The sequence below is a fragment of the Lissotriton vulgaris genome, chromosome 11 (genome assembly GCF_964263255.1).
Source record: "Lissotriton vulgaris chromosome 11, aLisVul1.2, whole genome shotgun sequence".
Lineage (NCBI taxonomy): Eukaryota > Metazoa > Chordata > Amphibia > Caudata > Salamandridae > Lissotriton > Lissotriton vulgaris.
Genome location: NC_141699.1, coordinates 19886692 through 19900318, shown reverse-complemented (window position 1 = coordinate 19900318; position 13627 = coordinate 19886692).

Below are 13627 nucleotides of genomic sequence, written 5' to 3'. Positions count from 1 at the left end.
AGTGACTAAACTGCTTGGAGCTCCCATGCTTTATTCACCTGCAATGCCCCTTGCGTACCACCCGAAGCTATCACTTTTACTGGTAAATGGATTTCGGTCCATGTGCAAATGCCTTTACCTTAGTACATGTGGAGAAGTGTGGCTCACCGGTTAGAGGCGGCAGACCCAAAAGCAGAGGTCGGCCTGGGACCAGGGTTCAATTCCCGACGCGGCAGGGTACGGAACCAATGTCAGCGGGCTCGATAAATCTCGCCTCGGTGCCTCTCTAACCATGGGTCCCACGCTGCAACTCTGGGCAATAGCTTTCTTAATCTCCACAACGGCCCCCTCGCTGCCGGGGATGCCTCGCTTCACCTTGGGGATGCCCAATAGGGACCATCTCACAGGGAAAGCCAGGACGGGTTCCCCAGTGGTACACAGCGCCAAGAAACCCCAGGGTGAACGTGCACTCTACAAATTCATACTAACTTATTCATACTAACATGGGGTGACTTGTTCCAGGACGGGTTGTTCCGTACCAAAGATCAGATATTTCGGACTGGTCCCCCGACACCGAAGGAGGTGTTTTATTATATTAGACTTCGTCAGGGTATGCGGGACATACTCCCTAGCTTCCCAGAGGAACCGGGGACAGTTCTGCCTTTGCATGTGTTACTGGTGTCGGATGGGAGACACTTGGTGTCAAAACTGTATACTAACATCCGCGAGCAACGTCCACCCGCTGTGTCTAAAGCGCGGGTTGACTGGAGCTCTGAATTAAATGCTGAACTCACTGACGAGCAGTGGAAGTATTGCTGCTCGGTCACGGCTAACATTTCTTCCAGCTGTCGATTGAAAATCATTCACTACAAGTTTGTACAAAGATATTATTACACTCCAGTCAGGAAGCTGCGATTTCACCTCTCGGAGGACGATAGGTGCGCACGATGCCGTGCGGAAAGCGCGGGCTTCCTTCATTTGGCCTGGGAGTGTAGAGCGATACAGGAATACTGGACGCAGGTACACGCTGCGCTCCAAGTCATGATTGCTGGCCCTATTCCGCTAGACCCGGTGGTGATGTTGCTGGGGTATACCAAGGACGTACCCAAGTCGGACCGTCGGTTTGTGGATCTCGCGCTGCTCCTCACTAAAAGGAGGATCGCTTGCAGGTGGGGGAGAGGCAGGGCACCAAAGTTTAAGGAATGGCTAGACAACCTTACATACTGCCAAGACCAACATGGCATCTATGCAGAATTGCTGCCCGCCCGCTGTAGACCCAGTGATTTTTGGTCCCCTTTGCAGCTCTACTGGATGTCCCAGGCGACTCACAGTGACACTTCTGGGGATGAGGGTCTGTTAACTGGTCACTGAACGAATGGATGTTGTATGATACACTCACAATACTACATATCGCACAATAGGTGGGAACTCAGTCCCCCTTGCTTGGACAGGGGTGGGATGATTAATGGTGGAATGGAGATGAGGGCTTTGGGATACTTGCGGGTCATGTGCTGCTATCTACAGAACACACCTTACTGGCCCTCCCGATATCCTAAAACAGTAGACCAGTGAGGGGTATACATACACATTGGATCCTGCGACTGTGCGTAGGTAGGGTTGGCCTTTGCATGGTTGAGCACTGTGCTCCGCCTTATGACACTTAGCACTCAGATTTCCTACACACTGAACGCTCACTAGGGTGACGTGAGAGGCCACCCTCTCTGACACACATACGACACACTAATGTACACGGTGACACTGATGGCCGACTGGTAAGGACTGAGACAGCTGTGAGCCGGGGGTTATGGGACACCTCCCCTCCATGATTCGCACTACACCTGTATGCGAGAGTACTGTAGGGTCCCCACTCCTTACGACCCTGAGTATGTAGGAGATGTGCTCTAACTCGGATGCCCTCACACTGCTGACTACTGGGGAATGTGTTGATGGCCAGCCTACATGTGATGTACCAGCCCGTGTAAATTCACGCTTCTCAAATGAATGTACCATAAGTATCATGCTTAATTGAATTGTTGATGCTGTAACTGTCATGTATCTCTGTTGACCGCAACTAATAAAGGTTTAAAAAAAAAAATGTGTAGGTAGGTCAGCCCTACTGCAGGCCTTACAGCCCTAAGGCAGGGTGCACTATGGCCTATGTGAGGGCATGAGCAGATATGTACCCACAATTCCCAGTCTATTCTGAGACTTTATAAGTGAACAGGGAAGCCAAAAGGAGTACATGGGCGGGATACTTGTCAACATAGGTTTCCTACCTCCGTGATGGCTTCATTCATTTCTAAGGTGCTTGATGCCAAATATCTTGTCTTAATAAATCCTCACTGATGCCAGTGATGGATTTATTCATAAATTCACACAGGAGTCCCTTTCAAAGGGTCCCCTACAAAAGCTACTAAACCCTGATGTTGTCTCTGACTTGTTTTCACAAGTCTGCCACCACCAGCCATGTTTCTGATCTCATGGGGTGAAAGCCTGCACTCTCAAAGGACATGCTCTGGGCGGGGGTGCTTCACACCTTGTCCAGGACAGGGTGGCCTTCCTGGGTAGGAAGCTTCCAAGGCGATGCTGCATTTGAAATCCAAAGAGGAACCTCCTGATAGTGGGTCCGCTTTTGGATTGAAAAATATTTAGATTTTGAGGAGGGTCACCACTTAGCTGACACTACCTTTTCCCCTCTCCTGAAATTCCATCATCTTCAGATGGTGGAAAAGCAACCTTTCAGAACTAAATAGTGCCTCTTCCCACAGGAAGTGGTCACTAGACAGTGTAGACACCCTAATGGTAGGTAACATTGCCTGATACCTGTCTCCCTTTGTAACACCCCTAAATTCAGTATTTAGATGGCTCCCTGAGACCTGAACATCAAATTCGGTGGGCAAGAGAAGACCAGACCTAAGAAGACCTGCGGCACTGGAACTGAAGCCGTGCTGCAGTAGAAAAAGGAACCAAACCCTGCCAGCTGCTCCAAGGGCTCAACAGTTGCTGCTGCTGTGTCATCCTGAAACCTGAAAAGACTCCAAGAACCCCGGAGCACCTACAGCCTTCAAGTAATCACCAGGAAGCTCCCTTGGTGTGAAGGTATCACTCCACTGCACTCCTCAGGTACTGATCCTGTGAAGTCCAGTTTGTCAACTTGCTGCTCCCCATCGACCTCAATGACGCACCAAAGCAAGACAAGGTACAACAGCTCTGAAGGGTCAGATCGGCCTCTCAACCAAAGTTGTAGGCACCGTGACCTACTGGACCTATACCTCGGGTACCAGACCTCCAACAGCAAACACCAAGAAGAAGAGTCCACACCAGACTTCCAAAGCACCAGAAGCAAGCACCTATCAAGGGATGTTGAGGCACCCGAGACCCACTTCCTGAGTGGACCAGCTGTCCCAAGATAGCCTCTACAAGATGACTGCTCCTGACTGTGTGAAACTCAAAACGCACAAAGCCCGACTGATCTTTTTGCTCTGCACCACATCCCACCAGACCAACATCATGTAATCAGTGGTTCTCCCATGGTCCCCAAGCCCTTGTGGCCTCCTCTCTCCAAGGAGAATCACTGGACTTACATGTAAGTCCTCATGTGCAGTGTACTTTCAAGCGGCCCCCTTCATCTTTGCACCAGATTCCAAGACCCTCAGCACTCTGCTCCCGACTTAACCAGGATGCTCCTGAACTTCTCCTGCTGGAACTTTGGACCCGGGTCCAACATTGACCTAAAACAAGAAGGCAAAGTTTGTGAAAGCATTGCCTTATTTTGTATGCATTTTTCGATTTCTTTCCCATTATTTTCAATAGTGCATAATTGCGCACAAAATTTATATATTTTCCAAACTTTGAAAAATTGCAACTCTGAAAGTACTTACCTTAGCACTGTTTTCAATGTCGTAAACATGACATACAAATCAACATTATGTTTATAAATTGGTCTCGGATTTATTCTTGAGAGTGTATCTCATTTATTGCCTCTGTGAGTAAAACGAACGCTTTGCACCACCCTCCGATAAGCATAACTGCTCGCCCACACCACGACAAAAAGAGAGTTAATGTTATCTACTTATACCTCTTTATACCAATTGGAGATTCTCCAAGCTCCCTACAATGTGTGCTTCATTATAGTGCACTGTACAGAGAGCCGGCTTCCTACATATGCTATGCCATGTTATGTTATGCTATGTGCATTTGTACAGCACACCACTCATCCAGGAGGGGGTTTCTATGAGCTGAAGCAGGAGCTGTGTGGCCCGATCCAGGGTTGGGGCTAGTTGAAGAGCCAGGTTTTCCGTTTGTTGCAGAATTCGAGAACTGAAGAAGGTGTTCTGATGTGCAGGGACAGATCGCCCCAGGCTTTAGGAGGGAGGTAGGAGAAGGCATGACTGCTGGGTCTGGTTCTGCATATGAGGGGATGAGTAGGAGTCAATTTGAGCAGAGGTGCCTGATAGCTTTGTGGACATTTATATGGTTGTTGAGGTACATGGGGCCAATGTTGTCCACAACTGTAAGCTTCCTAGAGCAGAGAGCTCACACATGTGGAGCTCTCTCTGACTACACTTATTCAAGACACTGGTCAGTTTCACTCCTGTAAACACTGGTTGGATGATTTCTTTGTTCATGAGACCACTTCTTCATTGTGGCTAACAACAAATCCTAGCCCTTTCGGCCATTGTTTCTGTGATCTGCCTCTTCGTTAACCTTCATTGGCTGACCAGGAACTTTAAGTGCTTGTGCTTATTTCATAGGGCCATAGACAACACTAGGCCACCATTTCTTAGGGTTACCTTTACTGACGCGCTTCTAATCGACCTCCATGTTCTTCAGCAGCCAGTCCTGTGTCAGTCCCGAGAATTAGGAAAACTCTCTGAAGAGGCTGCGTGCTGTCTTTCCAGGATCATAAATTCTAGAACCATCTTTCACCCAGTTTTAGAGATTGCTTCTCTGAGCTGCAGGTTAGACGCCGCCTCAATTACTCCTTAAAGCAGGGGTCTCCAAACCGGTCCTGGAGGGCTGGATCCATGCCAGATTTTTAAAATTACTACATGTATCTCAATGGGGATATCCAAAAAATGTGGCATGGATCCGACCCTCCAGGACCGGTTTGGAGACCCCTGCCTTATAGGGTCAAGACCAGAATATGTTTCCTTAATGAAGCTCATTGGCCCCCACCTCCTCCAACCTGTTGTGTATAATCAAAGCCCAGCAGAGCAGGAGTGGATGGCAATAATTAATTGGAATCTACATAGGGGTTCAGCAATGAAAAACATGTTAAAAAATAAATATCACGTCTCCGCACTTCCCCTGGCTGTCTCTAAAGAAGTCTGAATGGATCCATTATTTTTAAATGGCTGAGACTCTGAGCAGGTCCTGCGTGTAAACAGCCAGATTATTGCATATTAGTCAAAGCAATTTAGTCAGAAGGTAAAGGCCTGGGGAGTCGGCCAACCTGCAATGTTGTTCTCCCAGAGCGCATGCGGCTGCTTAATTTGAGCTGCAGATATTTGCAGGTGTTCCAGGCCCCCCTTATCCTCGTGTCTAAGCATGGCTGCACGCATGGTGATTTTGATATGCTGTTCCCATCGGACAGGCTCGCAAGAACAGTCTTTGTTTTAAAGTGGCACCTTCATTTACAAGAGACCTGAACCGCCGGATCGTTCCTTTTCTTAGTGATCCGGTGGCGCAGGCCTCTCAATCATATCTATGAGGCAACACAAAACCACCCTGTGTGGCTTTTCATAGCTCATATATAGCGCAGCCTTGCCTTACTCTACATCAAGGAGGTATTCCTTGGGCATTTCTTTGGGTGATCCCACTCAACACCCATGGGTTTTCACACTGCCTCAGATTTACAACATCACATAAACCTGGGGCAGCACCAAACACGCAGTGGCGTAGCACAGGCCCCCGCAGCCCCCATGGTGCATATGACCCTTGGTGCTGATCCATTAGGAACAGATCTGCCCAAACTGCCAGACCATGTCCCCGCTTAACCAGACACAAGCAACCCAGGACCAGTTTGGACTGGGTCAGGCCTTATCACTGATAGCACTCAATTCAAGTGGCAAAGTGAGCACAGGACCCATATCTGGACATTCCCTTTGCACGTAGGAAAGCAAAAATGTGATAGCTGCAATGCTTCAATTTAATGTCAAATGTAATACAGATGATGCTGAGTTAATCAAACATTCACCCCAGTTACAGATCTGAGTTGAACCTATCATATTTTTTGCACACCACACCATTGCAATGTAGCACTTTGCCCTAAGTGAGAAGGGTATGGGTATGCCTAGACATGGGTCCCGTGCTCACTACGCCACCAGATTCGAACAAGCCTGGCTGACGAGGGGTGTTACCCAAAATATTAAATCTAATTTCTTTATTGTTGTCCAATCCTAAGGCAGCTACCTTTACCATTGGCATGACCTCTGAGTACTTTTCCTTTCAACGAGTAGTACACCAAGGTTTTTTTGTCCTCACTTTTATTTATAATAGCTCTGGAACCATTGTTACAACATATTGAACAAAACAAATATATTTCTGTTTTTTCATATAAAAGCTCACACCTCAAACTATCAGTGCATGCTGACGATACACTCCTTTATCTCTCCAATCCATCTATCTCTATTCCTGCCTTCCAATCTGAAGTTTACCAATTTGTTAATGTTTCAGGATATAAACTAAATGTAGATAAATCTGAAATCTTGCCTTTTAACAAACTGTGTCTAAGACAAAAGTTTAAGGAAAGATTAAATATTTGAATTTGTGGATTTCCAGTTCCATTAAAACAATTCTTACATTAAATTTTAAAGAAGTAATACAAAAAGTAGGGAATTATTATACTAAATGGAACCGTTATTTTGATCATAGTGGGGAAGGATAAGTTCCATTAAAATGATGCTCTTGTGATGTGTAATTTATTTATTTATTTATTTGAGGTTTTATAGAGCGCAAACTAGACCGGTTAGGGTATCAGAGCTCTTTACCGGGATCACACGTTACATACAGTTTAGGCACATGCAAAACACAAGGATGGGGATTAGGAATTGACTTCATTAGGACAAAAGCCAGAGTTATATACAATAATCAGTACAGTACCATAATCAGCAGAGCAACATGTCAGAGATAAAAAGGGAAAACAGCAATTGCATAAGAGGGGAGATATGATAGCAAAAGGTAGAGAGAACCAGCAGAACATTGAAGGAGTGAGAATTTGTACACAGGAAGGGTCAAGCAGTACAGGAAATTATGCATAGAAACAAAAGCCATGACAAAAGGCGGTATGCGCGACAAAGGAGAGTTATTGGAGTAATTTGCTCATTAGGAAGGTTTTCGCTTCCTTTTTTGAAGATTGACAGATTGCAGTAATCTACCTTTTGTCCATGATCCCTCTTCATATTCCAATTTACTTTTCCAAAAAATAGATTCTGTCCTTTCTCATGTGTTATTGAATATTCAACATGCCCGCATGTCCTTGTCATGGTTAAACACTTCCTCTAAATCTTGGCAGAGAAAACTTTACCATCTTTTCCCAATTCCACAGTACTTTTTGCCTTAAACAATCCCCCCATTGGTTTCAGCACAATACTAACTTACCTAGGGGCATATTAGCAATCGCAAAACGCACTTAGCGCTTTTTTATTTAGCGCCGTCTACCCCTGTAATTCAACGCCCGGTTAGCGCGTTATTAACGACACGTATCACCGAGGCTATAAAAATTCCAGCGATAGCGGGGAGATCACCATTTTCCAAGGAACAACGCTGGCTTTCCAGCAATGTTCCATATAAAACTGTGATATCTTTCATGATAGGACCTGTAGTCTTAGCGACACAATCCACCCCATGTTAGGTAAGCCTTAGTCTGGAATTTAACAGACTTTAAATTCCAGCGTTAAGGCCCAGTTAGTGTGAAAAAAATCAGCGCTAAACCGGACAGGGCTTTGTTGTAAATACAGCGAAGCACCGTACATTTTATAATGTAGTTGTGAGGGGCATGCCTACCTTGCATCTCATTAGCAATGGGAGTCGAGGCAATAAGAAACCGGGCGCTAAGGCAAGGAACACGCTAGCGTGTCCTTTTTAATAAAGCAATCAAATTATCACCGCTTTTCGCCCGAAAACAGACGCTAAAACAGTGATAATGTAATCGCCAGCCCTTGATAATATGCCCCCTAAACCTTTATGGTTTCTCATTGAGTACACATTTATTTCCTTTTTTCTTTTACGGAATCTTTGTCCTTTTTTTTCTAAAGCAGTTTTCTGCCCCATCCCTCTATTATCCCTTCCTATCATCTTTATAAATCCTCATATTTTTCCATAATCTTTGTCCCGCACTAACTTTATAAATTCATCCGCTTGGTACAATTAATACACTAAAATAAATGATAGTCTTCTTATTGAAAATATGGAAAGATAATCTTTAATGATATTCTTGTTCCATTTTTCATGGTGCAGATACTTCTTAAATTACTCCAATTATTTCATCATAAATACTCACAGTTAGTTCAACATGTTCATAATTCCATATCTTCTTTACAGGATGATAAAATGTCATCTTATTATGAACATAAATTACTTAAGAAATGTACTCATAATTTTAAACCTGCTTCTAGATAAAAACATATTGTCTCTGTTTCCACAGTGAGAACCAAATCGACCCTAGAATTGCAGTGGGAAAATGATTTGCATGATCAATGGTGGCATAAGATCTGGTCTAAGCTTCAGACTGTTTCAAGAGCAGCAAATACTCAAACAATGTTCTTTATATATATTAGATTATTTGTTACTCCTATCCTCTCATATAAAATTAAGGACACTTCAGGTGATAATTGCTGGTCCTGCAATGCACCTCATTGTGATCTGTTGCATATGTTATTTCTTTGCCCTCACATTGCTGCATTTTGGTAACAGGTTTGGGATCAACTTGCTAAGATCTTTAAAATCAACCTCCCATATACTATCCATTATATATTCTTAGGAAGCCTATCCCCAGTTTGCTCTCACCTAACACACCGACCTCACCTACTAGACACATTGGTAGCTATAGCCGTCCAACAAATAACCTCGAATTGGAAAAGCAATATAGATGTTTCTTATGAAGCCTAGCGGTATGCTGTTTGCTTCAATCATCGATTGGACAGGGCCTATGTGCACAGAATTTCCTAAGCTCTTAAAAGAGAACGAATATGCTCACCTTTAACACTCTTTCTCTATAGTTCAAGCTACACTTGTAAATCAGTTGAAATTGTTTTTAGAGGTCTATGCAGTATTAGGCTAAGTATTCCTTGTTTATAGAGCTCACAATGTCTTGTTTTACACTCTACCATTTCCGCCCACTAACTAGTTTATATTAGTCTTCTATTTTCTCTCTTTTCTTTCCTATTTACAATGTTTTATTGAAACTCTAATCCATTTCTTTTATATTTTGGTTCTTTCTTTTTACTCATATGGATATACATTTATTATTATTTTAATATATTTCACATGTTCAATAGCATTATACTACCTTGTAATTATTTAAGATGATTTTTTCAATAAAATATGCTTAAAATGCTAAAAAAAAAAAAAAGCTAGGAACTTGGAGACTTACCCTGTCCACAATCATGGGAAACATCACAAGCATGATAAACACATCCATCTCTGAGGAAAATGTTTCCAGTCTAATTAAACATCTCATCATTGCTGTCCTTTTAGAGAACACATATGGAAGACTCATCTGACTCAGCAGTTTATCAGCCAATATGCAATGCACCTTAAATCATAAATAAATTGCTGAAAGAGGGGACTAGCCAATTGAATAAAATCTTTGAGTGTAACTATCCCCCATCATGATTTACAAGGTGGCTACATGCCAAGGATCAGAAGAGATTCTTTACATCAGCAAAGATCTCCACTTCACCCTTAGCATGGTGAAGGAAGCTGGCACAAGGTCCCTAGATCTTCAAGAGACTATGATACCCCGGACACAGGATCTCACTGAAAAGACTTAATAAAAGGACAAGGGAGTATGGCACAGACTTAGAACTACCTAACTTACTTCCTTGTCTATATCTGAAGCCAACATCTGTGCTTTGGATTGGAGAAGTGCAAAGTCAGCTTTGAAAACTTCCCATTGGCTCCAGTTATTAAACGCTTCTCCGTCCTGACCGTCTTCTGGAGCAAAGGACAGCGATACTTTAAAAATCTTTCACCCGCTAACCTGCACAAACCCACGGTGTAGTCTCTGAATCACAATAAATCTTCAAGCTAACGAAATCTGGAGACAGATCACTGGACGTCCACAGTCCACAACATTGGGATGCATTACCCTGGTTTAAGAAGAAAGTCTCATCACCTCCTCGGCCGCCCAGCTTATGATGGCAGCGAAGTGACAGAGGAAGTCTGCAAAACATGTGGCAGACCACATACACTAACTACAAAAAAGTGCAGACTTACAATAGAAGAGGTTTGATTGAACAGCTCACATATGTCCTGCACAGCTCTAATATGGTGTATCTGACCTTCACAAGACTAGGAACCCTCACCAAAAGTGCTGGAATTGGGAAAAAAAACATACTCTGGGAACCCATAAATTGGTAGATAAGGTGTGGCAGAGGAAAAGGGGTGGAGTCACCAGGTGCAATGACTGATATTCAATTTATACATGTATTTATTTTAAATGTGCTGGGCCCGACATTTTAAATGTGTAAATGCGGGGGGGCGTGGCCAAGATGGCGGGGTGAGCGGACGCTTCTTCCCGCAGCTCCTCCGGCCCGGCTAGGCTCGAGCCCTTTTTCTTCAGCTTTTCTCCCCCCGCTGATGCTCAGTGGCTGAGAGGAGTGTGGCGGAGAACCTGGTGCACGCATTGATGCCGCTTTGGCCCTGATCGCTCCGGTGGAAGCACCTCAAAAGATCGATTGAAGATCAAGAGACGACGGAGCGCCCGGGAGGCGGAGCGTATCGGAGTGCTGTCCATGCGCTTCGGCTGGGCCTAGTGCTGAAAGTTGGCGATCTGGGTGAAGACCGTCCCGGCGCTCGACGGAGGTCGCAGGAAGACTACCGGCTGGGGGGCCCACTACGCGGGGGACTCTGAGTGCGTGCCCTGGTGCTTGGACTTGAGGCGGTGACCTCCTGCATGGCGAGGACCCCGGTCCCGGGGTTGGAGGACGATCGACTTGAGACCGGGGCCGGATCTGCCAACTCTTCTAAATAACCGAGCGGCCCCGATTGTGGAACTTGCCGGATTGCCTGGTTTCTGGAGTGGCCTGGTGGTGTCGCCGGGCTCGGGCGATCTGCTTGGCCCCACCCAGCCGCCATTTTGTCCTCGAGGGGTCGGTATCGTTGGCCTCCTCCGGAGTCTCTTGAAGGCGGTTTCCTGCACCCTCCGCCTCTGCACAGCTATCTCCCTGTAGCGGAGCATACTGGCCGGGGTCTCCCCAGTGTAGGTTCCGGCTGCCATCTCGACTGGGCGCCCACGGCTTGTTGTGCTCGGACCGACCCGCCATTTTGTCGTCTGTGGCGCAGGTCCCCGGTCTTGCCGGGAGCTCCCCATAGCGGGTACTTGCTGGTGGTTGGACATTCCCCGGAGCGGTCGGGCCTGTGCCCGCTCTTCACTTGAGGCGCTTGGAATGTCTGGAAGAGGTGGTTCGAGGAAGGGGGACCGCACCCTGCCGGATATGCTTGGCAGGGCCCAGCAGCAACGGGACAGAGCACAGCCGTCGCCGGGGTCTTCCCGGGCCTCGGCGGACGCGCCCGGGGGAGAACCCCCTGTCACGAGATCTTTCATGGAAGAGCTGTTTAGTTCCCTTAAGGAGGACTTCCAGACGCTGAAGCGGGAAGTGGCTAGTGAGGTCCGGGAGGTGCGCAGAGAGGTGGAGGGCCTCGGTGAACGGGTTGAGACGGTGGAGACGGCGGCCCAACGCCGGGACAATGAGATTGTCCACTTACAACAGGACGTTCTCCGTCTCCGTGAGCAATGCGTTGAGCTCCAGGCCCACTCCGAGGACCTTGAGAACAGATCAAGGAGAAATAACATTCGAGTGCGTGGTGTGCAATCTGCGGACGAAGGGACTGACCTGGTGGGCTATCTGCAGGACTTGTTCCGGGAGATCCTGGGGGAGGCCGCGGACTTTCCTATCCGCATTGATAGAGCTCACAGAGTTGGGCGACAGCGCCAGTCATCGGCGCCCCCGCCGGACATCTTAGCTTTCCTGCCAGACTTCCCACTGAAGGAGCGCATCATGTCTGAAGCTCGTAGGAAACAGCCACTGACTTTCCGGGAGCGGCCTGTGGCGCTCTATCAGGACCTGTCCGCCATCACGCTGCAGAAGCGCAGGTCTTTCAGGATCGCCACCGACTTCTTGCGCGAACATGAGACGCCGTACTCCTGGGGGCACCCCTTTCGCTTGATCTTTCGCTGGAACGGAGTGCTACATCAGCTACGCTCCTTGCAAGACGTCTGCGGTGTCCTGGGGCTTACGGCTACAGAGGAGGATGGTGCCACGCCGTCCTGGAGGCGATCAGAGAGAGGGGGCCGACGGAGGTCAGCGAGGAGACGATCGACGGCGAGCGCCGGGCGTCCTGATTCCCCTACCATCAGGGTGGACATGGCCAGTGCCTTGAGGGCGGCGGCCAGGGACTCGGCCGACTCCAACGGCGTGGCCTTGACGGCCTAGACTCACCCCGGGGGGAGATGAACATAGCTTCTTCGATGCCAGGTTTGGGGCTGGGGGGGGTCGGGGGGAGCGGGTGGAGGTGAGTGGCCGGACGTCCACTTTTCTATTTTCTACGGACTTGCCCGTTTTGGGGCTTGACTGAGACAATGGGTTGTTTGAGTTGGCATTTGGCTAGTTGCCGTGGGTGTGGTTGGGTGTTGTTCTAGAGTTGGGGAAGTCCCGTCCGATGTTGTCCATGCCCACGCTTGGCCTGCTCTGGCCTGTCCCGCGCGGTTGCCCCGCGCCCCCCCCTCTGGTTCCTTGCCCGCAGCATAGCGTTCCGGGTCCATGGGAGACATGTCGTACCTGAGGGTGGTGACCCTTAATGTTAAGGGACTGAATAATCCTGTTAAGAGCAGGGCAATTTTGTCTCTGCTTGAGGGGACGCAGGCTGACATCTGCCTTTTGCAGGAGACCCACTTATTGTCCCGTGACTGCCATAGATTGCGCTCTGCTAAGTTCCCCACCCAGTTTTTCTCCTCTGCAGCGACCAAAACCGCGGGGGTGGCCATTCTCATAGCGAGCTCCTTCAGGGGGGAAGTGCTATATAAATATGCTGAGCAAAAGGGGAGGCTTCTGGCATATCGCCTCCGCCTGGGAGGTATAGCGTTTACAGTTGGCTCTGTCTATAGCCCGAACGACCACCAGGAACGCTTCTTGGACTCAGTACTGGTGGATGTCACTGCCTCTCCTGACCGACATGTTATTCTAGGGGGGGGACCTTAATATCGTCTTTGATTCAATATTGGATAGATCAGCGCAGCGGTTTCCACAGACTGGAGAACTTTCCCAGGCTGTGAAGGCCCGGATTGCGGACATGGATTTACACGACCTTTGGCGCTCCATGCACCCCACTGATAGGGACTACTCCTATTTTTCGCATGCGCACCGAACCTATGCACGGTTGGACTATCTTTTGGTTAGTGGGCCGATGCGCGCCGCTGCTACGG